A 26551-nucleotide genomic window follows, 5' to 3' on the forward strand; every position below is an offset into this window, starting at 1 on the left:
AAAAAAATTAACACAGAAAGAAACCCTCTGAAATCTAAGAAGTTGACTTTTTTTTTTTTTCCTGCCAAAGAGGGATTCTTTTAATTGGTGTATTTTCTACTTTGTTTAGTAATTCAGTTTCCACAAACTACTGTGATGGTTTCAAACAGATGTGTGGCGAAGGCCGGACTGAGTAAAATGCGAAGAAAATAGCCCATGAAGAACATGTGGTCTGTAGCTTAAATTTTTAGGGTCTCTCTAATGTTTTTTCCACATTGCAGCTTTTAAAACAGCGTTTAAATTATTCCCTGGACTTCAGTGGCTTATATATGTAGTTCAGATAGCACAACTTTTTATTTATAGCAGAGTACAGAAAATACCTCTAACAGTATAGTAGGGATCTGAGCCGGGTTTGTACTTGCTTTGTTATGTTCAGCTTGTTGGCTTATGTCCTGTGAACTCAAGTTGGGATGGTTGTGCCTTTGCTGCTACTTGGGTACATACACTGTTCTTTGAGGAAATCTGTTTTGGTCCTTTAACTCATTACTTTCAGTCAGCAGTAGTTGAGAGAGCTGAAACTTAATGTTAGATGGTAAATGTGTCCTGTGGTGAGTGTTTTGATAGCAACTAGAAACACGTGTTTAAAGAGCTTAACTGGCAATGACACTCCGCAAGGGAAAAGTTAGACTTTTCAGGGCTTTGGCTTCCTTTGAGGAAAAATGACTTAGTGGTTATTACGTTCTTTTGAAAAATCTCATGTTTTTAGGGTTTCATTTCTTTATGAAACTGTTTGTCTTAATGAACAAAGCTTTTCTTTGTAATTTAAAGGAGGATGCAGGAGAATGGTTGCAAAACTGTCAGATGTGTGTGCATGCATATTTATATTAGTAAACACAAAATAGGAGAGTCTGAGCTGAGTAATTACACAGAAATAAACAGCACTGATAAAACAAACTTTTGAAGCGCATACACAGTTCCTTCTATTTTTCATGTACGCACCTGAATTAGTTATCTGTAATTAAATTAACATCTGAGGAATACAGTATAAACTAGAGAGCGATTTCCTCATTTTTGTAATAGCTACAAAGACATTTCAGCATGAAGGAATGTTTCTTGCATTCCTCCTGATACACTGTGCTACATGATGTGTGTGGTAATACAGCATTTAAGCAGTGACTCTAGAGAATACATCCATCTGCTGGGTGTGGCACATGGCTCTTTCATAGCATTGATGGCTGCATGTGAACACCTTAATATCCTATTGTTTTATGTGGGTGCTCACAGGCTGAGTCAGAAGAGCATCTCTCTGTGATGCATTTCTCCAGCCATATAGGAAAAACTTCCTTTTGGATTCACAACCAAACTAATTTCTGTGTTCCAATTTGAAGATGAAAACAAATAGTTGACACTAGTCAAAATAGATGGTTGCTGAGCATTGGGGAATGAACATATTATAGGAGTTGCCCAGTGTTCTTGAGCCCGCCTGGGTTATTTTTTCTTTTTTCCCTTCATTTAAGCTTCCATGCCCAAGCAAAGACACACAAAAGACTGTAGAACTCCATTTGCTTTGCATTTCTGTAGTCTTTTCTTGTTTAGAGCACAAGACAAGCAGTACATGAAATGAGCTGAAGGAAGCCAAGTGTTTATTTTCTCAGCCTGTTGAATTGAGATGCAAATCTAAGTGTTCACAGAAAAAAAGATAAGTAAGATTTTACACTTCTCTTTGCAGCTTGATAGGTAAGGACTTCTAAATTTGGAAACTGAAGAATTGCAGTGCTCTTGATAGCTGTGTGGGAAGTTTATAAAAATGAGTAGGTGCAGTGGGTTGACCTTGGCCAGTAGCCAGCCACGCTCTTTCACTCCTCTCCCTCAGCAGGGCAGGAGGAGAAAGAAAGATGAAAAATCGCCTGGCTTGAGGTAAGGATGGGGATTACTCACCAATTACTGTCATAGCCCAGATAGACTTAACTTGGGGAGGTTAATTTACTAAAAGTCAAAAATAAGAGTAGGACAGTGAAAATTAAAACTGAAAACTCCTTTTCCCTTCTCCCCAGAATACTTTGTCTCTCCTGCTCCATCCTCCTTGCCCCCCCGCCCTTGCTCCATCAGTGAACCATACAACAGGCCGCAGTCCTTCAGGGATGGACAGCGCCAGCAAGGGTCCCCAATGACCAAAGGATCACCTGCTCAATCTTGGGCTCCTCTTCCTGGCTGTGGCTCCAGCCCAAGGCCTGCACCTGCAGGAACTCTCCATGGGCTGTGGCCTCCTTCAGGATTTGCCTGCCGCTCCTGCACGGTGCAGAGCTGTTTGTCTCACCGATTTGTTGTTTCTCTCTCAGAGGCTGCTCATGCAGCACCCTTCCTTTTGTTCTCCCAAACACTTTCAATTGCCAAAACTTCAAATGAATAATAAACTCATTACAGTAGGATAGCTGATGATGCACATCACTTATCTCAACGTTTTTACATGCTTGTGGTGTGGAAATTGCCTTTTCCTGAGGTTCCAGCATCGCTAGCTAAAGTGAGAATGGATCAAGATATCAGAGATATCACCATGTAGGTGTCTTCTGGAATGAACATGCTCTAAAGAGGGAGAGGAATGGTATGAGAGGTATGAACATAATGATGAGCTGTGCTACTTCTCAAGTAAGCATTCTAGTGGCTAAAGCTGTTGCAAACTGGCTTGCCTAGGGTTGCATGAAGGGTTTTCTTGAAGTTCTGTGACAGGAAGTTCAGTAGAAGAACATGGCTTTTCTGAAGGGGAAGGAAACCTTTCTGGTGTTGGTGCCATCAGAATGCAGTCGTCTGTGCTGGCAGCTTACTCTCTTGGTTTGGGATTCTGTCAGTGCCGCAATCGCTTTCGTTTAGCTTGATTAGAATTGGAAGATTCAACTAGAGAACACGAAATAGAATCCTCTGGACAAGAGACATGAACTTATTAAATCTTAACCTTTCTTTACGTTATCACCACTTTTGTGTTGCATTACAGAGGGGGTAATTACAAGGAAGGAAAGATAATTATGAAAAAGTTTTTCCACAATCTGAATTTGAAATTTTATTGCTGACAAAGCAGGGGCTCCCATAGGGTACAGTAGGCTATAAGCTGAAGAAACTAAGCACTTCTCCTGTATTTCAGTAAGCGCCAAGTCAGCTCTGAGGCTAATTAATCAAAACAAATTTACAATTAAGTCCAGGAAGGAAGACTAATTAAGTAGCCAGTTAAGAATGAGTGCTGAAGGAGGGATCAACCTTAAGGGGAAAGTATGAGACTCCCAGTATTGGCCCATGAAGGACAATTAAGTAATAATTGCAGAGGCATTTCTGCATCTGGCAAATGCTCTCTGACTTCATTATGGCTGATTTTCTTCATATTAGAAGCACACGTTTGCCTCCTAAGCAACTCAGCTTTACTGTGCACTCTTAAGGTAACTTAAAATTGCAGAAGTTGGTGCAGAAATTAGAACACGACTGCCTGACTTGAGCAGAATTCTAGCTAGCAAAAAAAAAAAAACCCTCAGCGTTTTGAAGAGAAAACAGCACTAAATGTTTTCTTTTTTTTTTTTTTTTTCCTCTTTGTTCAGTAGTGTACCGAGTCCCATCTTAGCTTCCTATTTAACCTTTCCAAACAAATTACTCTGAGTGGATTATCTCATCAGAATTTAGAACAGATTTGTTTTGTTTGGTTGCTAAGAGCACTGAAGTTCACAGAAGTCATTACCTTGTCATGAAATGGCTTCTGTTGCTTACATCCAACACCCATGTTGTCACATTGCATGACATACTTGTGTTTCTCGATGGGGGGAAAAAAGAGAGGAAGAGGGGCTTATTGCTTATAATAATACTATTTTTACTGCAAATAATGTAGCTATTCTTCTGAAGGGTTTTTTAAGCTTGCATTTGTTTTGCTGCAAAGCTCAGCTCTCTGGCAAGATGCTAAGGGTTGCAAATGAGGTGCATGCCCCAGTATTCCACCTGTCCTTGGCCGTTTCCATACAACCGTATGTGCAGATGAAGTACAAATACATTTTTTAATTTACTGAATGTACTCATGGTCTAAGAACTTGCTTAAGTGCCCAGGTTTTCTCTCAAGTTTTCTCAAATTATTCCTGAAACTGTAATAGTGAAAAGTATTACATATATTACAAAAGTGTTGATCACAACTTCCTTTTCTCTGTGGAAATCTGTACACACGTGCTACCAGTGTGATGCACTGTATCCTGCTATGCAAGCTGGCAGTTGTTACCTTGCTTTGTCTGTCCAAGTTATGTCTGTGTCTCCTTTTGGTCCTTGTGGCTGTGTTAGGATGCATTCATTTGCCACCATTTCAATTCTCTCAACTTCTGTATCAAGTTAGAATATTCTCTTCCTGCAGTTTTTGTTTTGCAGCCCAAAGTAATTTGGGGGAGGGGGAGTGCCCTCTTCAAAGGCCTCCTTGTTTTTGTTGTTAATGCTGTTTGCAGTGACTATTACTTTTCCAATTCAGTTCCAGGTATTTGAATTATTTTAGAGGTGTTCCTCTGCCTTCTCTCCTTCAAGCTTTGTACAAGGCCTGGCAACGCTCCCAGTTCTCGTGCTGAGAGAAGTGATGCAATGCTTCCTTTGGCCTCTGTCCTCCTAAAGACTGACTTTGTAATTTTAATCCCAAGAAGGTTGGCCTAGGACATCACTGGCAAGGTGTTTATCATTATCATCTGCCTTTTTTCAGACTGCAGAAGCGGAACTGACACCTCTCCAGGCAGACGTGGTTGTCCTTGAGCCACATCCCTCAAGCATGAGGCTGGCTCTGCGTTGCTAAAACAATCCTTTTCATTGCCATTTCACCTGGCCGAACTTAACACAGAGCATCAGTGTGTGCTTTCTGCACCTATTGTAGCACTTATTCAGCATGCTGGTGATATCTTTTGCCTTGGCACAATTTTTCTCTGGCTCTGCCATCACTTAGGCACCACGCCATGTCCTGATTTTGTATTGGCAGCCTAGACCAGGCATCCACCTGCTCTTACATCTTCATTCCTGTTGCCTGTGGGAATGCTGTTTGGCACAGCAGTCTAGCATGGGAGTGTGTTCCCACTACTGTGGATTTGCACATGCACAAATATCATAGAATCATAAAATTGCTCGAGTTGAAAGGGGCCCTTAAAGGTCATCTTCCCTCAGTGAACAGCTACATCCAGTGCTCAGAGCCCTGCCCAGCCTGACCTTGAATGTCTTCAGGGATGGGGCATCCACTACCTCTGGGCAACCTGTCCCACTGCTTCACCGCCCTTATTGTAAATAAGAAAAAACCCAAAACTTATATTCAGTCTAACTATTCCCTCTTTTAGTTTGAAACAGTTTGCCCTTGTCCTGTCACAGCAGACTCTGCTAAAGAATCTGTCTCCTCCTATTTTTATAGCCCCCTGGGTGAAGCCATGCTGGTTCTCCCATATCACTTCCATCCCTTTCATGTGCCTTAGCATTGCTTCTGGGAGGATCTGCATCATGATCTTCCCCAGCACAGAGGTGAGGCTGACAGGTTGGTAGCTCCCTGGGTCACCCTTTCCACTATTCTTAAAAATGAATGCTATATTTTTTGCAGTTACCAGGGACTTAACCTGACTGCCACGACTTTTCAAATATCATTGAGATTGGCTTGGCAGCAGTGTCAGTCAGTTCCCTCAGGACTCTGGGATGCATCTCATCAGGACCCATAGACTTACAGATGTTTATGTTCAAGTTGTTGTGAACCTGATCATCACTTGCAGCAGGAGGGGCACTGCTGCCTCAGTTTCTGCTTTCTGTACTGTCTGTTTGAGGACTGTGTGTAGATCAACCACTGGTGAAGACTGAGTCAAAAATATTGAGGACCTTAGCCTTTTCCTTGTCTGTTGTTACTAGCCTAACTGTACTGCTCATTAAGGAGTGATATGCTGTCTTGGACTTTCCTTTTCTGGTTGATGTACCTATAGAAGTCTTACCCTTCTTTCTGCCCCATGCCATGTCCAGTTCCTTGGCTTTCCTTACCACATTCATACACAGCCTAGCTGCTTCCTTATACTCTTCCCATGGTACCTGTCACTGCTTCTACTGTCTGTGCGTTTTCTGCTTGCTCTGCAGTTTGACCAGCAGGTCCTGGCTCAGCTACAGTGGCTTCTTGCCTTTCTTTCCTGACTTCCACCTGGGGATAGGGAACTCTTGTGCCTAAAGGAAAGCTTTCTTAAAGATCTGCCAGCTCTGCTGTGCTCCCTTGTCCTTGAGGACTCCCAAGGGGTTTTGTTGACTAACTCCCTTAAGAGCTAAAATTAAGCTTTCTGATTTTACTCTTTGTCTGTCTGATATCCCTCAAGAGTGTAAACTCCACAATTGTGTGGTCAGTATGGCCTGGCAGCCTTCTGTCCTCATGTCATCGATCACACTGATGTGCAAGAGGTCCTGTACCATTCTCCCCCCTGGGGGGACTACTACCTATCTCATGAAGTTATTCTCAGTACATTCCAGGAGCCCCACGGATCACCTTTAGCTTGCCATGCTACTTTTCCAGCAGATGTCTGGGTGGTTAAAGTCCTCCAGCAAGATGAGATCTTGTGAATGTGAACCCTCCTGTAGCTGGAGGAAGGTTTTATCAACAAGCTCCACTTGATCAGGTGGCCTGTAGTAGACCCCAACCACAAGGCTCCCTTTGTTGCCTCCGTCTCTCACTCATAGGCTTTTGACTTGCTCATGGCCATTCTTCAGGGACAAGCTATTCATGTTTTATTCCTTCCTTGATGCAGAGGCTGATGTTGCCTCTTCTTCCTTGCCTGTTCCTTCTGAACAGCTTGTACCCATCAACAGCCGCATTCCGGTCATAGGAATCATGTCAACAAATTTCTATGGTGGCATCTGCATTGTGGTTTTCCAGTAGCACAGTAGCTTTTGACTCTGGTTTGTTTCCCAATCTGTGTACGTTGGTGTAGAGGCACTGCTGCAGCTGGTCTTGTTACATTCTTGCAGGGTAACTCTTTAATTCCTTTGTAGTGTTTACCTTCAGTCTCCCTGTTCCCTTCATCATCATACCACCTTGTCCTTTTAACTTAGCTATGGTATCCTGTGTCATGGGCAGGCTCACTATCATCTCCCTCCCACTTCAGACCTAGTTTAAATCTCTGTCAATGAGCTCCGACAGCTCCTGGGGCAGAATTCTTTTCACCCATTTTACCCAAGTGACCCTTGTCAGCAGCCATCAGGCTGATGCAGAATAAGCCGCCCTGTGGTTGAAAAAGCCAGAATCTCTGTGGTGGCACCTGCTTAATCACGTTTAATCACATGGGTTTTCCTGGTCCTCTCATTGTCCCTCACTGCCATGTGAAGGGATAGAGAAAAACACCACCTGTATTCCTGCACTGTCCATTAACTACCCCAATCCCATGAAGTCCTTTTTGATAGCCCTCAGGCTTCGTTCAGTGATTTCATTGCTGCAAGCCTGACTGTCAGTAAAGAATAATGATCAAAAGGGCAAACCAGACTAGGGAGTCTTTTGGTTATGTCCCTGACCCGAGCCAAAGGGAGGCAGCACACTTCATGACGTACCACCTGTCTGGCTGACGTGGGGTCATATGCCCTTTCGCACCCTGTTATTGCCTGACTTTCTGATCAAGAATTCTTTTCTTGTGATTTCTCTGGTGTCTGAAGAGGAGCCTGGACTGTGTAAGCTGCGAGCTGTGCGTGGCCCTTCAGGATCACTGGCTGTACACCGTTACTCACATTGCCAGTGTGTATTTCTCAATCCCCTTGGCAGCGGAGTGCAAGCCACAGTTGGCTTTCACTTGGAGAAGCATCCAGTACACCTGGAATCAACTACACCAGAGGAGAAAACACAGCCCTGCCATTTACCATGGGCTGATCTAGGATCCAGACTGCCTTGGAAAAGGGGGAAGCTCCTGAATGCCTGTAATACGTTGATGATGTCATGTGGGGTTGCGTAGCGGAGGAAGTTTTTGAGAAAGAGAGGAAAGTTATCCACACCCTTCTGGAAGGCAGTTTTGCCAAAAAATAGAAGGAAGGTCAAGGGACCTGCACTGGAGATCTAGTTCTTAGGAATACAATGGCAGAATAGACATCATCAGATCCTTATGGATGTGATCAGCAAAATAACTGCTCTATCCACTCCAACTAGCAAAAAGTTTCCTTGAGCTTCCTTAGGTGTTGACTTTTGGAATGAATTACAGTCTGATTGTAAGCTCTCTATATCAAGTGGCCTTTGGCTTGGAAAACCAAGTTTTGTGGTGACGTGGCACCCCAGATAGAACTGAGTCAGATAATTAGACTCATTTCTGAAACAACCTTGGGCCAAGGAGGATGTTACTGAGTGGGTATATCATGTCCCTTACTGTGCACCAGCCTCTGGAAAGTGATAGAATGGACTGTTAAAAATTACACTGAGAGCAACGGGTGCTGGGATGTTCAAACTTAAGGGCATGCAATTAGCAAAAGCCACCTGATTAATCAACACTCAGGGGTCTACCACCCAAGCTGACCCTGCCCAGATAAAGCTATTACATACTGTAGAAAGAGAGAATGTTCCCGGAGTGCATGTGAAAAACATCCTGGTCATGGAAAAAGCGTCAGTGTTCAAATTTGACAGCTCCGAACTTCATACAGAGGAACATGTTTATTAGGGACTGTGTTTAATTGAATTAGACTAATGTGCTTTTTTAAAAGTCATAATTGATTTGACACTAATATATTTTTTATTATTATTTGCCACTGGAGTATGTGGATGCTCTAAGATCATTGCTGCTGTGAATAGGAGGTTGTTACTGACTAGTAACTAACGTTATAGCACAGAGGTGTTTCATTGTTGCTTTTTAACCGAAGGCCGTGTTAATTTGGATGAGCTTATTTTTATGCTTTTTGTTTTCTAGACCAACTGCAGGAAGCGTGTTGTTGGAGCCCTCTTCCCCATACGTTCACCTTCAGATTGTAGATTGTCTAATGGGAGAGAGTTCTAAAGAACACCATCCAGGTAGAAATATATGTCAGTGCTGGGAGTGCGTAGTTTCATTGGTCTTAAGAAATTTTGCTTCTCTGTAAATTGTAAATATATGGTTTGTTACAAATTAGTTTTTCTTTCTTGTTAATAAATGTTAAATAATACAAATCCTTTTTGATTTCTTTGCCTTTCTAAAACATTTAAAAGTGAATTTTCTGGTTGTTGATGGAAGGTTGAATTTGCAAGTAATGGTGTGAAAATGAGGAGCTTGACTTGTAAAATATATGTATAATGTGAGCTACATGGAGTGGTTACAAGAACGTCACCAGTGGAATCTTCTAAAAGTAGTTTGAAAGTTAAATATGCCAGTTCATATTGTCTTAGAAAAACAATGTTCCTGACTGAGTGGCTTTGGTTCCAGTGTAGATCACCACTGTTACTGCCACAGGCATACAGGAACTCCAGCTTATAATGTTGTAGGATCTTTTAGTTTAGAAGTAAATGACGAACAGAGCTGGACTGCTGCACTGTCATCTTCCAATGCTCTTGAGATCTGATATTTGAGAACTTGTCCATTAGTTTCTCGTTTGCCAGGAATGTCAGTTTTTAATATCTTTTTTTTTAATCTCCTGGGAAATTCAATCTGCATAGATCTATAATTAATTCCACGGCAACTCAGATGTTTTCTCAAAGATCTTAATGTCAGTAGCAAAAGTAGATCTCTCTAGGAATCATTTAAAATCCAGATTGTGCTCAAGTATACAGTACATAGTGTGGGCAGTTAGTGTGGGTCTTTGTGTTTGTTTGTTTATAATGCACTTTTGCCACAGCTCAGCTCGCTGTTTTATTATAAGCAAAGTGTTGTAGGGTTGTCTGACATTTAAAACCTTGGAGTTTGGAACAGTATTAAAACCATTCTGGCACTGTAGAAAAACATTTTGAGGGTGGGAGAGTGAGAATAAATGTTTTCCTGAGCAACAGTGACCTATGCTACAAATGATATTGTGCTGAGCTATTTAAATGCTACTGGGAACAAAAAGAGCAAGAGGGATTTTCCACTCTTGGAACGTTCTGTTAACTCCCATCAGCCATGCCCTCACAACACTGGTTGCCATTTTGCCAGGACGGGCCTCCTTGAAGGCCAGACTTTGTACCTGCAGTTTCAGTAATTCTTGACACCCTGTCTCAGTTTCAGGCAGTATTTGCAATTAAAGAGATGGAGAATCAGGCTTTAGATTAAGACCCCCAGTCTTTATAAAGCTCCTTGTGTATACTGCCTCTTTTGCCTGTGTGGGAAGTGTGTGCATGTACCCACTAGTGCAGGATGCTATATTTGCACAGAGAGCCTAAAACTAACGCACGTGCCACTTTGTTCTTTTGTGCTGCTGATTAGGTTGCTTTGTTGAGTCCCTTGAGCAGGAAATGAATCTCAGGACTCTCTTCCCTTCCCTTGCATGTTCAGTCAGGGTCACGCTCTCTTGTGCTTGTGGTCTAACACAAGGAATCATTACCGCTTTTCTTTTCCACACCGTTGTAAGTAGGAGCGGAGATGCCTTCATCTGGAACAATCCATAACATTGGGTTTTTTTAATTGGATCAAATCAATGCAGTGGGAAGAAACAAAGCAGTAACCGCGTATATAACGTACTAAGCAGGAAGTAATGCACCTTTTTCTTTGACTTGCCTTAAACCTTGATGAATCAATCAGAACATGTCCTTCCTATACCTGTTAGACTCAGTCATAGCTACATAGAAGTTCCAATGAAATCTGTATGTTGACTCAGTTTTAATTTTTAGGTAGCAATGAGTCTTTGTCTTGTACCTTTGTGCTGATTATCTTTTTTGGGGAAGGAGGGATTGTGGGGTATCTTTTCAGTTTTTCCAGTGAGCATAAATGAGATTCATGTCAGTGGAAGGTCTAAAATGTTTCACAAGTTTTAAGGTGCGATAAACAGGTAAAGTGCACAATTTGTAGGGCGTGAGAGAAGGTGACAGGGTATATTTCTTCTGCATGTAGTAAAATTCCACTTTTTATCTTAGCGCATGGAAAATGAAGTACAAGCTACTTGGAATGTGTTTATGGACATAAAAGGAAATCATTCGTCAAGCAGTAACGCATCTTCTTGAGCAACAGTGCACAGGTACTAAGGTAACAGTATAGCTGCAGCTAAATATCAAGACCAGTTTGTCAGACGGAGGCTTGACCAACTGTCTTGATTGTTCACACGAAACCCTTTTCATCTCCAAGGCTGCAGCACAGGCGGCAGGTAAATACTAGATGTGAGAATATCAAGAATTTAGGAATATCTGGAACTGAGAGCTTCCCTATCGCAACAGAAGTGACCTGAGACTGCAGAAGAGCTCAGGGTCACAGTGGTGGTACCAGTGACCAAAATTATCCTGATCTGCTGGTTTTGTGCTGCCACACAAAGGAGACAGGTTACCCAATGGTCTAGAGTGGTTATGCTGTAGCTCAGTTTCAGGTACAGTATATAACTTAATGGCACCAAATGTGCCACAAGCTATAGAACTGTTGCTCTGTTATTACCTAATTCTGAATATTTGTGCTTTGAGTTGTGGTGGGTATAAAAGCAAATGCTTATATCCAGAGCTTGAGAGCAGCCTCAGAAGTTCTGCATTGTCTAGTGGTGGTAGAAGAGGTTACTAAAAGTCACACTCATTGCATGCTTCTGGCAGCTCAAGATTGGTTTTGCCATGTTAGTCTTTTGGTATTTTCAGTACCTTGAGGTACAAGGATCCTTCTCTCCCATGGAAAGCAAATTGGTTATGCTGGTATGTGTTCTGCTGATGTAGAACTGACTGCTTTCTCATGTTATTCAGCTGTTACTAAAAGAAGACTCTCTCCTCTGCAGATAAGCAGTTTAAACTCATCTATTAAGGCTTGTGCAATTTTTTATTTTTATTTTTTGCCTTTTCTGTTCCAAGCTGGATATTATCCACACACATGTATGCTTCTGGATATGCATCGGAGCAGGGCCAAATGCTTTGCAGCCTAACTGTAGATGGGTTGCTTATGTTGTGCAAAGAAAGCCAAAGGACAAGGTATGGAAAGCTGACTATCTGCCTCTCTGGACACCAGGGAAAACTTTCCAATGCTGCAGTAACTTTGGTTTGTTTCTGGTGTTGCCTTATCCTGGTGAAGCTCCATCACCCGCTGGTCCTGCTGCCAGCATACCTGTTTGCTGCTGCTCTGAGATCCCACTCAGTGTAGCAGGTGGAGAGCAGCTCTTTTTTTCTTAGCTCAGGTTAAATGCATTTCTTCTGACTTTTTTTTTTTCCCCTCATAAAGGAAACGAGCATAGTTTACAGAGAGTTCATCCAGCTCTGAGGATTCATAGGCTTGAACACCTATGCTTGAATATTTTAACCTTGCAGCATAAAAATCAGGCTGCTTTGGGTTGCTGTCTTCTAAATGTGGGGAGAAAAGGCACTTGGATCCTCAGCACAGAGCCAAGGGAACCTGAGCAAGATGCAGCCTGGTACTGCTTTGAGTTTCCCTGCTGCTGACTACATTTCAGCCTCTTCCTCACATTCATACAAGGTGAGTGGTGAAACTGGCAAAAATATCAACAGGATAGTGGTTGGTGTCTGTTCCTTTCTCTCCTTGAAGGTGAATGGGGAACACAAATGATTTGACCAGAATAAACAAGTCAAATGCTTCTTTGGATTTATTCAGCAGCCAGTGACAGATTCTGTGAGCACATCTTGCTGCACTGCAAACTGCAAAACTTCTTTTGGTTATTATTCCATTCTGAATGGATTGAAGAGACTTGTCTTCTTGTTTATATCCACAGAAACTGGAGCAAAGGGATTTTAGTCACTAAATTTACACCTAGGCAGCGCTGCTATCACAGTTGCTGTCTGTTTCATACAGCCATATATGGTGAACCTGTGTTTACCAATGATAGCGACTAAACTTCTTATTTTAGACTATTTAGACATTATAGCCAAGCTGCTGCTCTCAGAGTGCTAAAAAGGTTGTGAAGCACATTCAATGTATCCAGAACAAGCATTGCAAAAGGTAGTACCTCTGCAAGTGAGGTTGTATTTGAATGTATTATGGCAGACAGTTAAAAGGTACAGCTAAATGGTGTTTTCTATGTAGAAAAGAGCTAACATTTAACTCAGCATCCTTCCTGAACGTTAGCAATGTCAGTCGTGTGTAGGTAGCTAAGCCATCCTTTCTTGTTGCCTGCATTGCTTCCTTAATCAAGTGTAAATACAAACTCTGTGCGAGAAGTGGTATTTTTTTCCCTTGTGCTCTGTATATGAGGTTCTATGATCTCAGGACATAGCTTCTGTTTTCCACTAGAGGCCAATAAAGTGTAAGACAAGACAGCTGCAAGGCTTTAAGCAGAAAACCCCATCATTTTTTTTCCCTCCCAGACCTGTTGCTCAGCTGTTGTATTTATCTCAATAATTTCTTCTTTCAAAAATGGTTTGCCCTCTAATAAAGTGGAATTCAATTGCCAATTCTTCCTTCCAGTGTTTTGTTCTCAAAACCTTCAAGGAGTTAAGAGCTGTCCTCTTGACTGGTGTTTTCCTTCCATGTTTTCAGTTCTTAGTTAACCCTGGAACAGCCTCCACAGAATAAGTGGGTCATGAAAAAGGCTCTGGGAACATAATGGCAATGTCACTGCTTTGGTCTTTTAGAAGTTTCAGGAAATGATATGGCGTTAGCTACTTTTTTTGGGATCATTCCAAACAAGCTGCATCCAAGCTAGCGGCATCCCATTGCAGCCAGAGGGCAAGGGCCCATCCATGCTTTGTCATCAGTCAGTTTGGGTGCTGCAGCCTCCTGGCTTCTCTCAGTCCCAGGTAACAGATTCACTCTGTTGTAGTTAGAAGGTTCAGGACAGCCAGAAGTCCTCAAATGCAAAGAAAGTTGTGCTAGCTCTTGCAGACAAGAAGCAGTTTGGGACAGCTCTTGGGACAGCAGTTTGAGATAGCTCATGAGCTATCTCATGTTTCCTAAATTAGCAAGGAATAACTCTGCCTAACATCAGAAACATTTACAGCATGACAAAAGCACTTATTTGCCCAAAGAAGCCAGGTTCAAAGGCCTCAGGTAGCTTGATTTAGTGGGTGAAAACCTTGCTGCAGCAGGAGGAAGGTAATCCTTCATTGTTCCTTCCAACCTAAGATGCCAAAATGGGCTGCCCAGGGAGGTGGTGGAATCACTGTCCCTGGAGGTGTTCAAGAAACATTTAGATGTTGTACTGAGGGCTTTTTTTAGTGGGGAAATATTAGTGGTAGGTGGATGGTTGAAGTGGATGCTCTTGGAGATCTAACCCTGGTGATTCTGTGGTTCTTGATACTGAAATGTTTAGGATTTGGTTGCTGCTTAGCAAGGGTCTTGTGTACGTGTAACCCCTGTTGCCTTGCTCCTGGACCTGGTCATAGTACTGTGCTTTGGCTGCTTCTCCTAAACCTGTTAAACTGCTCTGAAGATCCTGGTGAATTGGCCTTTAGAAGTAACCAGCCTTCTCCCTTTTTTTTCCCCTTTTTTTTTTCCAAGGTATGCTGCCATGGTAGGATTGCAGCTCAGAACATTGCTCTGCCAGCTTTAATCTGAGTGCAAACTGCAGGGCACGTGTGGTGGCTTGGCTTAATGCATCACTTTTAGCCAGAGCACCCACAAACGCTGGCATACGGCAGGATGGGTGCTGTGAGGCACATACCTCACACTTGTTATTCAAGAATATGGAGTTTGCAGTATTGCAGTGTTTGCCATGTAAATGCATCTAGAAACCTACCCTGTGCTGCCAGTGGCTGCAGCGAATGTTGTATGCCTTACCATAAGCTGAAAAAAGTGGATACGTTATTATCGTTTACTCTTCACTAAGGCTAGTGTAACATAGCAGGGAGTCTCAAGCAGCAGCAGCAGCTTCCTGGCCATTATCTGCTGCTGCCGGTGGCTGTGTGTGCAGTGTGATGGTGTTACACTTGTGAAGGACCTGCTATCAGAGAGTGGTACTAACTGGTAAAAACAGTGAGAAAAATGAAGCAGGGGAAATCTGGCTCGGCTTTATCTGTCTCCTCATGTGAGCAGTGTTACAAACGCTCCCGTGGTAAATAGCAGAAAATGAAAAAGAAGTAAGAAGTGTGACTGGCATCAGCTTCTAATTGAGAAGTATACAGCTATTTTTACAAAATGAGCAATTTTGTCTATTGCTGGTCACATATGCTGTTTAATTTCTCTCTCTTTCCTGCTGAGCATCTTCTTTTTCTCTTGTATGTGGAAATCAAATGAGGTGTCATCAGAAGCCAGTCTTTAACATTAAGAGTTCCCCTGTATTTGTGTGTGCGTTCAGATTTGCCTGAAAGATTGGGACCTTTTGGTACAAGGTGCTGTAGGAACAAATAATATCTGCTCTACCATGTTCTAATTGACAAAGGGAAAGTGCCCATGTGTAATTTTTCTGGTGTTTCTATGATGCTTGAAACAGTGGGGCCAGGGCTTGAAGTGCTGTCATAACTCAAGTCAGTGTTTATAATTCTCTGTTTTCTGTGAGAAGGGTGTTACAGAGTGACTTTATTGCTGTAATTTGAGCAGGCTGAAGCAAGGCTTGTGGTCTGAAACGTGAGCTCCAAGTTCCTTGGCAGAGTTTCAAGATGAGCACATCTCTCTCTGCTGAGGTTTGCCACATCGGAAAGGCTCAAATGAGAGAAGGGACTTGGGGTCTTCTCCTCACTTTAACCCTGAGGGGCTGTTTCACTTGGCAAGTGACAGTCCCTTCCTGCACAGCTGCTTTGCCCACCTGTTTTCTCAGGGCAGGCATTAATTCTGGAAGTTGATTAGAGAATGTCACCAGTCCTGGTGGTGAGATGTGGAGCAGAGCTGGCAGCCCTGTGGTTGTGCTCAGGTTTTGGTTCTGCATTGGGCCCTCAGCTGCCACTCTTCTGCAAACAACTGCACCAGGGCTCATTGCGAACTGCTCTGCCCAGGGGAAACCCGCTCAGCTGGCACCTGTGCTGTTCTGCGCCAAGCCTTTCATGCCATCCCAGGCAAGTCAGTGGGATGCTCGTAAATGAGCAGGAATGTTTGATCTGGTCCTGTAATTTTGTTAACTGTTTCTCCTTATATTAATTTACATTTGGATGATTCAGTAAGAAATTACAGCAGAATTTAATAACACTAATATTAAAAAATCAATATCAGGTCTGCATAGTTCCATCTGATTAGCAGTTTTTCCTCTTGATTAAATTATGCATTTTTAATACAAGCCCTTCGTTTGTCTGTGATAATATGGCACCGTAGGCCTCTGTGCAAAGCAAGCGTATTTCAGTGCCCCTTTGCTGCCTCTGGATGCAAATTTCCTTGTTTCTCAGGCTTTTTTTTTCTGTACCCATCACACAGCTTGCCTTTGCTTGCCTGGAATAAAAGGTCACTGTGAATCTTGATTATTCTTGGAAATAACTCACGCTTATTTCCTAAGCTTGATATGTTTCGTCCTCGAGTGCATCAAAAATAGATTTAATCAAAAATAGATTTAATCAAAAATAGATTTAATCAAAAATGAAAATTTGTCTGGGAGAAACTGTTGGTAGTTCTTTCTAGAACTTTCTTCCATATAAAGTGTAGGGCTTTTTTGGCTTTTCTTTTTTTCTTTTTTTTTTTTAAGAAACACACAAACTGAATTTAAACAGTTTTTCATTTTGGGTTGGAGAGCAGAAGGTGGAATAAAGTTACTTTAGGATTTTTTGTGTTAATTTTTACTGGGGTGAGAAATGAGAATTCATTCCCCCAGCTGTAATCTAAGTCATACTTCAAGGCTGCTAGCAGCAAAGTGTGGTCAAAATGATGGTAGCGAGATTAAGGATCTCACTAAAGCTCAAGGTAAGTAGGTAAGTTTAGTTTGGATGTTAGGAAACATTTCTTTACAGAAAGGGTAGTTAAGCACTGGAATAGGCTCCCCAGGGAGGCAGTTGAGTCACTGTCCTTGGATGTGTTTAAGAGCCGTTTGGATGTGGTGCTCAGAGATATGACTTAGCAGAGGGTTGTTAGAGTTAGGGTACTATGGTTAGGCTGTGGTTGGACTTGGTGATCTTTGAGGTCTTTTCCAACCTGAGTGATTCTATGATTCTATGGTAAGATGTGTTGAGTTCAGTGATACCCCATCCCTGGATGTGACCAGTGCCAGGCTGAATGGTGCCCTGGGCAGCCTCATCTGGTAGGGCAAACAGCCCATGGCAGCAACCCATGGGGCTCGATGGACTTCCAACCCAAGCCATTCTGTGATTTCATGACTGCATGCCAGGACATAGTATAGATAGGGTAAATGACTTAGCAGGTATTCCTCTTTCTGAAACCCCCAACCTTTTAATTTGAAGTACATTTTGTGTGAGGCTGATTACAGATCCATCATTTTCTGTGTGAATGGCCAAGACATGTTCACCCAGTTCAACTCTTTGCACTTTCTCACCAAAGCATTACACTGGGCCAGAGAGCTGTGAAAAATGGTGAGACCTCTGTTGGGTGAGGATCCTTGCCCAGCATCTCTGACAGCATATATGCACAGCTGTGCCTTACCTCAGGTTCAGAATGAGACCTGGCCCAGTTAAATGGGGCCTGTTTTGAAGCCATAAATCCTCCATGGGCGGATACTGTATTTGCATGATTTCAGAGGAAGAGTTTATTTTGAACATTTTTAATGAAAGAATAAGTTGAAGATGGTAATAATACTCAGGCCATGATTCTGAGCACATGCAAACATTTCTGTTGCCTTTCATTGATGTCCCTTACAACACTGGTACTATACTAAGGCAAACTGAAATGATAATGGAGGTGGGCTGACTTTGCTGCCTTAGTGCTTCTCCCCTTTTTCAAAATAAACTCTTCCTCTGTGATCCTGCCCAAAGAGACAGTGCTGGAGGACTCACCTGGGACTTGTACAAAAGTCCTCAGATCGCCAGCACCCTTTGTGACAGCAAGCATGAATTGGAGCCATACAGTAATCAAGAGCTTAGATAAAGAGCGTGTTTCTCCACTAGGGAATCTATGTTGTATAAATCTGTACTTTAACAGGTTCAAGTCTCAGGGGCTGGCACATTCCCATTGAAATGCTTTTCCTAGGGGTAGATAAAAGCCTCTCATAAATAAAGCTTAGAAATCTTCCAGGAGAGGTTAGCAATACAAATATGGGTGCACAAAACTCAGTGCAAGCAATCATTCCACAGATTTTTATTAGAAAGTAGATATATGGGAGCAGCTATGCATAATAAATCAACTTATCTGCCTCTTTGCTGGGTTTTATGATAGGCATTAGCAGTAGTGACTGTCACAAAGATCATAACTGCTTTATTTCAACTGTCTTTATAAGGCAGAGTCAAATACAAGCAGTTGTTGTTTTTCTTAAGTATAAACTCCTTTTCCCTACGTTGAATGGATACATAGTGTTCCTGGTAAACTTCACACTTGCAGGGCCAAAGGAGGGAAGGAAAAAGTTCTCATTCTTATATTTTAGTGATTTCCTTGGAGGTGGCTCCAAGCAGCATCTGTCTGCCAGTGGGACAGTTTGGGGATTCTATGGGAAGCATGGGGGTGATCCAGTCTCTCCTTCAGGGTGCTGAAGTGAGTTTTGCTATTGCAGTGCTGATGCCAATGGCAAAATGCAATGTTTAATCATTCTCAGATGTCTCCTTGAATAAATCAGCTTATACATAATCTGATTATGCATATAATATAGACATATAAATTAAGTAGATAATCTGTAAATAATGGCATTGCCAACAAAATTGTTTTAATAAAGGGCGAGTGAGGCAGTTCTGTGTTTAAAAAAAATGTTTCTGTCGTTCTAGAGTAGGGCTTTGAAAGACATTTAAAGGAGTTTTGTGACTAATTCTAGACCTGTAAACACCTGCTGCTGACTTAAATACCTGTGGGGAGCTGGACACTCAGCTTGGATTGGGAACTCCCTGGAGATCCTTAAAAGCCTTGGGAAGTAGAGGCTTTTATGTTGGTATTGAAGAAATACATCATGCACTTTTCGTAAATTCTCACTCTTGTATTGTGCACAACTTGGCGAGGTCAGTACCACATAGACGGGAAATGTGTTGCTTTGGAGTGGCTCTGTGGATTCCTGTTGTACGCAAGAAGACAAACAGGATCACAAAAGACAGTAGCAGTATAGAAGATGGCATCGTTAAGGTTGGAAAAGGCCTCTAGATCCAGTCCAACCACCAACCCATGCTCGCTAACCATGCACAACTCAGTGCCAAGTCTCTGTGGTTCTTGGACACCTTCAGGGACAGTAACTCCACCACCTGCCTGGGCAGCCTGTGCCACTGCAACACCACTTTTTCTGAGATTTTCCTAATCCCAAGCTGAAACTCCTCTGATGCAATGTGAGGTCATTCCTTCCTGTCCTATCACTGTTATGTGGGAGAAGAGGCCAACTCCATCTCACCACAGCCTCCTCTCAGTTGCAGAGAGCCACAAGGTCTCCCCTGAGCCTCCTTCTCTTCAGACTGAACAATCCCAGAATAAGACTTGTGCTCCAGAATCTTGACAGCTTTGTTGCCCTTCTCTGGACACGCTCAAGGGCTTCAGTATCCTTCCTGTAGTGAGGGGCCCAAAACACAGTACTCAAGATGCGGCCTTACAAGTAGAGAGGAATGACCACCTCCCTTTGCCTGCTGGCTGCACTATTTCTGGTACAAGCCAGGATGCCATTGGCCTTCTTGACCACCTGCATACACTGCTGGCTCATGTTCAGCCAGACATTGACTAACACTCCTGAATCCTTTTGCTCTGTGCAGCTTTCCTGCTCCTGTTTCCAGCCTGCAGCATTGCTGTAGATGTGAGGTAGGCTTATCCAGCTGTTTTGTCTTTGGTTGGTCATCCTTCTTGGCCACATCTGTGGTAAATCCACTCCTTTCAGACTCTCCTGTCTTCAATAAAATGACTCATAGCTTCCCTGGAGAATAATCAGGGACGTAATTGCAACCTTCCTCCTCTATGGTTAGTCCTGCAAAATAGTGCTTAGTCCATATGGTGCTGCTGACACTATAGAAATGATGCTATGGATTAATTACAGCTGGGGACATTATGAAGGGGGAGCTTTGTGTGTGTTGCTCTCCCATGAGCTGCGCAGTTGCGAAGCAACCTGACACGTCTGCCAGGGCTGTCTAAGAAACTATTAGCCAGTTGCTACCTCCTGTGCTCAAGAGCTGCAGGCAATTTCACAGTAATAGTTTCTCGGTTTCTTTCACGCAGGCAACCGTGGTGCTGAGATACTGACTTAAATATGTATCACAGAATGGCATCCTTAATAGAGGCTTTACAGGAACAAAATGTATAGGGGTAATCCACAAAGGCTGGTTGCAGCTGACAGCTTCGTTATTGCTCTGAAGATGCGTGTCGGGCACTGCAGACCCGGAGCAGGGCAAAGCTGTAGGAACGGACAGCTTTGATTCAGGCCCCAGGGATGAGTCTTCATCCCACCTGCATGGATTCAGGGAGAAAATCAGAAGCCACGACCCAGGGAATCCCAAAAAACATAGCATTACTGGCAATGTAGAGAAAAGCAGATGAGTCACTGTGAGGCTGGAATGCTCCCCAGCTTGCAGGTAGGCCCACAAGCTGACCTCCTTGTCACAGAATCATTTCGGTTGGAAGGGACGTTTAGAAGCTATTTGGTCCTTCTCTACTGCAAGGAGCAGGGACACCTACAGCTACCTCAGGTGTTCAGAGCCCTGTCAAGCCTGACCTCCAGTGCCTTCAGGGATGGTGCATCTATCACCTCTCTGGGCAACCCATTGCAGTTCTTCACATGCTTGTAAAAAGCCTTTTTCTTATATCCAACCTAAGAAAAAAAAATAATAATAAAAAAAAAAAATCTGGCAATCCAAAGAGAAGGAAGGCTTTTATGCAACTGGCCTGAGAGCAGAGGTCACCTAGTGTGGTCTGACATCTAAAGGAGTAATTTGCCTTTTCATTTTCTTAGTAAGAGCGAAGCTGAATCTGAAAGCAAAGGCACTTTGGGTATGTGCGTGTGTAGAAGTAGACTTAAAACAGGCAAATAAGGTAGGAGATCGTTTTGGTAACCGGATTGATAGCATCATTTAACTCCTTTAGAAAAGTACCCGAATTTTCAGAGCTAGGGCAAGGTCTCAGTTTTGGCAGTGCCATCAGGTTGAGCACGTAGTGCACAGAGAGATCTGCTGCTGCACCACTTCCCGTTAGCAGTATGCCCTGTGCAAATGGAGAAAAAATCCACTAAAGGGCTCAGCCCTGGAGGGACACATTAGCTGGCGTCATTTTCTCAGTCGTCAAGTTTCAGCAACTCAGAACAAGAAGCGATGTCTCTCCGTATGGCTTTAATGACATTTGCTGTCAGAGACATGAGCCACTGGAAGGGATGGGGCCATAACTTTATTTTAAGCTGGGGAGGCTAAATCTCCTGAATCCCTTTCAGCTTTGGAAATGGCTTTCTCCTATCTCTGCCTTCTACCTGGTGCTTTCACGTTGTGCTGAAAGGGGAATGGTAGTTTTAATCTCAAAAATGCCTTTAGGGCTTTGGAGTGGATCATTTTAAAGTCAACAGCGTTTAAAGCACATTAATGAGAGTATTCACCATAAAACAGTTTTATTTCTGTGCGTAACTGATAAACATGAATGTGAGAGAACGTAAGGGAAAATAGGCGGGGAAACAGTCGTGCTTGGAAAAGCAAACAAATTGTGAATCTGCAGTGAAAAAAAAGGGGATCCTATTTATTTAAACACTAAAACCAGCTGTGAATTTTCCAGTTAAACTTCTGGGAAAATGCTTGTTTATCTTGAGTGAAAGCACGTGTCTCCATTTTAATTACATGCTGCCGGAAAACAGGTGAGCGTTTTGCTGGAGCACCCCACTGGTCCAGAACTGAAGGAAAACAAGTTTCTACCAGGAGCTTTGTAGTAACCATTTAGTGGTGTACAACATGTGCTTTCCCCCACCCCAGTATATTTGCCTACCTGTGAATTTTAGGTGTCAGTTTCTAACTCAGCGTGCTGCCTGGTGCTTGGAAAATGACGAACAGACAGACTGCATGAGGAAAATAGCGCTAGCTTACTGGATAAGCTCTTAGAACTAAAATGGAGCTGATGATCATTATTCTGATTTACACTCGTGCAGACACAAGGTAATGCCAAATGGGTGAAGGTAGAAGCAAATGGAACTCTTGCCTGCTATCAGGTAGGAAAAAAATAAATAAATACAAAATGAAACTATTTAAAAACTAAGAAAAAAGGAGATGAGGTGGATTCTCAGGCACTGTCCCCTTTGCTTTGCCATCTGCCTCTACCAGAGCTGAAGACTGAAAGCTCAAATGTGGATTGCATGTGCGTTAATGGTGATAGCACTTGTTAAAATTAGCTGGGGAAAAAAATGAAGCCAATCATTCAAATCAGGCACTTGTTCAGCTCTTGAGGACGTACAGTGTGATGATAAAACAAATCAATAAGCTCTCAGACTCTCTGAATATTGTCACATGTAATTAGGTTGCATGGACAGAGCTAAGCTCACCCCCCTGCCCCTACAAGCCCTATGTATCCTATCTGGAGCCAGCTGGGTGAATCTAGCTCAGAAATTTAGATTGTTGTTACACTGCTGTCCCCTAAAGGATGCCTATTAAGTGAAAAAGGGGCTAGAGTTCTAATAGCAATGCAACTGTGGTGATACTCTTCTTTTAACATGAGTGGAAATCAGCTTGTAAAAGCTGTTAGGACCCAAAGGAAAATATTAGCTTTACTAGATACCCCAGTGGCTCTGGGGCTCGTGTAAATGGCATTTCCTAACAGGTGTGCCACAAGAGGGGCCATGCTGACTTTTTGCAGGTGCTCATCATCCTCACATGGATACTGAGGTTTTGAAGGCAGTGTAGAGAGACTCATTGCGACTTGCGTGACCTGCGTGAAAGTCAGTTTTCTTGCACATCTGGCATTTCTCATCCAAGTTCCCACTGCTCAGGTTTCCTGTCACTATTCAGACTTGTGCAAGGCCAAACAGGACAGGTTTTAGGGAGGAGAAATCCCTCTCGCCCTGTCCAACTGTGCTGCAGCGCTGAGGGGCTTAAACAGATTGAAATGCAAAGCAGGAAATAATAATAAAAAAGTCATGTAATAATGCATTTACATTACCACTGTGCTCTGGGCTCCACAACAATTTTAACTTAGTCCCCAAGAGGCCATGGAGTAGTTTTGACTGTGGACACGTTTACTTTAATATTGTAACAGCTGTGCGTAAAGTAATTGATTTGTAGTCACCATGGCAACTATAACCTTGTATTTTCTAATGCCAGGGCTCAAAATGTTAACCTGTGTTTATTGTGGGGTTTTTTTTGTTTGTTTTTTGTTTTTGCTACAGAATTCACATTCCATTTCCTTCATTTCTGGTGGGTGCTGTTTGTTTTCTTTTAAGATAAGAAGTTTTAAAACAACCAGTGCTTCCTGCTATAACGCTGCGTTCCCCAGCACTGGTGGCAGGTTAAATGCATTTCTAATCACAGTAAACCATAAGAAATGTTAAATTGCAAATAGAGCCAATATCATTTTTGCTTGATCCTTTAGCCCAATCTGCTAGAACTTCAGTGTTGGAAAATACTACCCAAAACAGAAGTAAGTTGGCTTAAGAACTCCACCCAGTTTATGTCAGCTGTATTTTGTTAGGACTAATTTCAGAGCAGCTGAAGGCAGCCTCTAAATCCAGCAGCTCTGGTTTTGGAAAGGTTTGCTGTCTAGCAGCCTTGCTACTGATATTAATGACAGGAGCTGGCTTTTGCTGTCGATTAACTTGCTCTGTGGGTAGTCCTGCCAGGTAAGCCCTTAAGAGGTGTGTAATTGTACCTTTTGAGTATGGGGATTCTTGTTCTCTTATCCTCTTTGTGATGTTAATCCTCCCTTTCTGCTTTTACTGGACAATAGAATTATTATTTGTTCTTTGCATTTCTTTGGGGGGCTTTCTGAAATGGCCTCTTTGTTCTTTGCCCTGTGTTCTCTTTAGCTTTTCCCTCTTTTGTGGACCAGGTATTGAACTGAGAGGTACAACCCACTTCATACCTTCATTAAATCATTGGAAAAAAATACTTTGTTGACTAGGGAACTGTTGAAAATAGAAAACAGACCCCTGCCCTCCCCAGCCCTCCCATAGGATGAAGGCTTTGAACCAATTTGCATGTTCTGAGTATGGAAGCTTTGCTCCTTTTTCTTCTTACTAAATACTTTGTTATGAAATTTACTCCAACCCCAACAATGAGCAAACTAGTAAGAAGTAGCGGAGTACTCAACAGTTGCAATGAAGCAAACAAGGCTTGAGGTGGTTAAGTGTTTTAATGTGAAGAAAGCAGAATCTCCCTCAGTCCTGTAGCTAAGTTGTGTGTAGTGTGGGTTTGCAGGTGGACTTAATGATCTTAGTGGTCTTCTCCAACCTTAATGATTTTCTGATTAGCCACATGAGCAGCAAAGGTGATACATTTGTTTACTGCAAAAGTGAGCTTTGGGCTTGTGGTTTATTTGCAAATGCATGCCGGAACCTTGGAATCAGTTTAATATATTTAAGCAACAGAATAGTTCTGGTAAGGCTTAGGCATTTAGATGTTTAGCCTGTGGCTGATGAGAGCCTCACAGTGTCCACTGAGGCATTTGCTGAAGCCCATGTTAGTGTGGTGAGCCAGGGGCTGGGAGTTTGTGATCTGTTCTGCTACATCTCTGTGTCACAGTGCCTGACATACAGCAGGATCCATAGCGTGAGTATTTTCACATGGATAGTTGATAAGCTGATGCTTTGTCGGTCTGATGTAAGACCATTCTGCTTTTGTGTGTGTATCTGACACTGATATGGCTGATACTCTCGTTCAGATAGTCCAAAGCACTTTTTGCTGATGTTCATAGAATCACTGAATGGTTTTGGCTGGAAGATGATCTAGTTCCAGCCTCTCTGCTATAGGGAGGGACACCTCCCTCTAGACCAGGCTGCTCAAAGCGCCATCCTGTCTGGACTTTAATGCTTCCAGTGAGGTGCATTCACAACCAAACTGAGCAACCTGTTCCAGTGCCTCACCATCTCACAGTGAAGAATCTCTTCCTCATATCTAGTCTAAGTTCCAGTTCAAAACTATTTACCCATGACCTTTTGCTACCTCTCCTAATAAAAAGTCTCTCCCCAGCTTTCCTGTAGGCTCCTTTCAGATCCTGGAAGGCTGCTATTTTAAGGTCTCCCTGGAGTCTTCTCTTTGCCAAGGCTGAAGAGTCCCAACTCTCTCAGTCTGTCCCTATGGTGGAGATAATCTTCTTCTGTGTTCCCTTCCCTATGGAGCCAGTGGCTGAGCTGTTATGGCCTCATCAGCGTTTAGACTAGCAGGTTCATGGCACAAATAAATCCTTGTTTGTACAGCTTTCCCCAGGGGCTGCAGGTGAACTGGAGATGCCTGGATGAAAAGGTCCAGGAAAAGGAGAGTTCAAGGGACAAAAATAAAAGGAAATATTGCTAAGAGCATTCTGTAGGAAGATGTGTATGTGAGTCCTGGGCTGTTGGTTAGAGATCAGTGGGGAAAGATTTTTTTACATTTCTTTTGTTAACTCTTGTCCTTTGCATGATGGTGCTGTGGCCAAACTGCAGCTGAGCAGTTCTTCACATATTGGAGATGAGGAAGGCTTCTTCCATGGGCCTAATGGGGCCATGGGAAAGCCTTTAGGTGCCTTGGCTGAGATGGTATTTAATTTAAAGGAAAAGTCATTCTGATCAGAATGGATACATTCCTCCCTTTGGGCCAGGGTTCAGTGATGGTATCAGGTGCTGTTTAAGAGGTATGGGTGTAAAAGCCATCTGTAGACCCAGATACATGACCCAGTGGTTAAGTAGTGGAATAACATGCCAACACAGCCGGCTGCTCCCTGAATGTGTAGCCAGTAAGTGTTTGATTCCATTTTCAAATTGCTTTGCGGGTGCTAAGTGGAGCTATTGCATTACTGGCAATTAAGGCGCTTTTCTCCCAGAGGCTGCTCGGGTGCTGGTTGGCCCCAACACATCAAGTGATGTAGGCTCATGTAGCAGGTGGGCTGCCCTGTCACAGAAGATGAAGATAATGGAAAGGTATTCTTTTCCTGCTGAAAAATGAGCCTTTTCAGACCGTGTTGCCATAGAGTCTCTGCACTCTGGGGGCTGGACCCTTTGCAGGGAGCTTTACACAAGAGGGTGAGGTGGCCACCTGCATCCATGCCTCAGTTTGCCACCCTGGCTGGCTTGCCTGCTCAGCTTCAGCTACAAGTAGACTTAATTCTGCCAGTTCATAGAAGCCGTAACTCTAATTTTAATGATGTTTATCATTCTCTTTTTATGGCACTGCCTTTTCTCTGGGTGGAGATGGAGATAGGAGAAATAACTTGGGACTCCTGGACCTGTGTGTAATGAATGTGATATTTCATATGTGCTCCAGAGAGATTGGGGGTGGGGTAGGGGGGGAAGCAGAAGGCTGAGTTGAGAAACCTGGGTGTAAGCAGCTTCTAATAAGGTGTATTCACGTGCCAAACTGAATCATTCTGGTTCATTGGGTAAATATGTATTACAGTAATTTTCAAAATACTTCCATGCAGCCAATGAGCTGGAAAGGGTCAGTCCAACC

Source organism: Excalfactoria chinensis, chromosome 4, assembly GCF_039878825.1.
Source record: "Excalfactoria chinensis isolate bCotChi1 chromosome 4, bCotChi1.hap2, whole genome shotgun sequence".
Lineage (NCBI taxonomy): Eukaryota > Metazoa > Chordata > Aves > Galliformes > Phasianidae > Excalfactoria > Excalfactoria chinensis.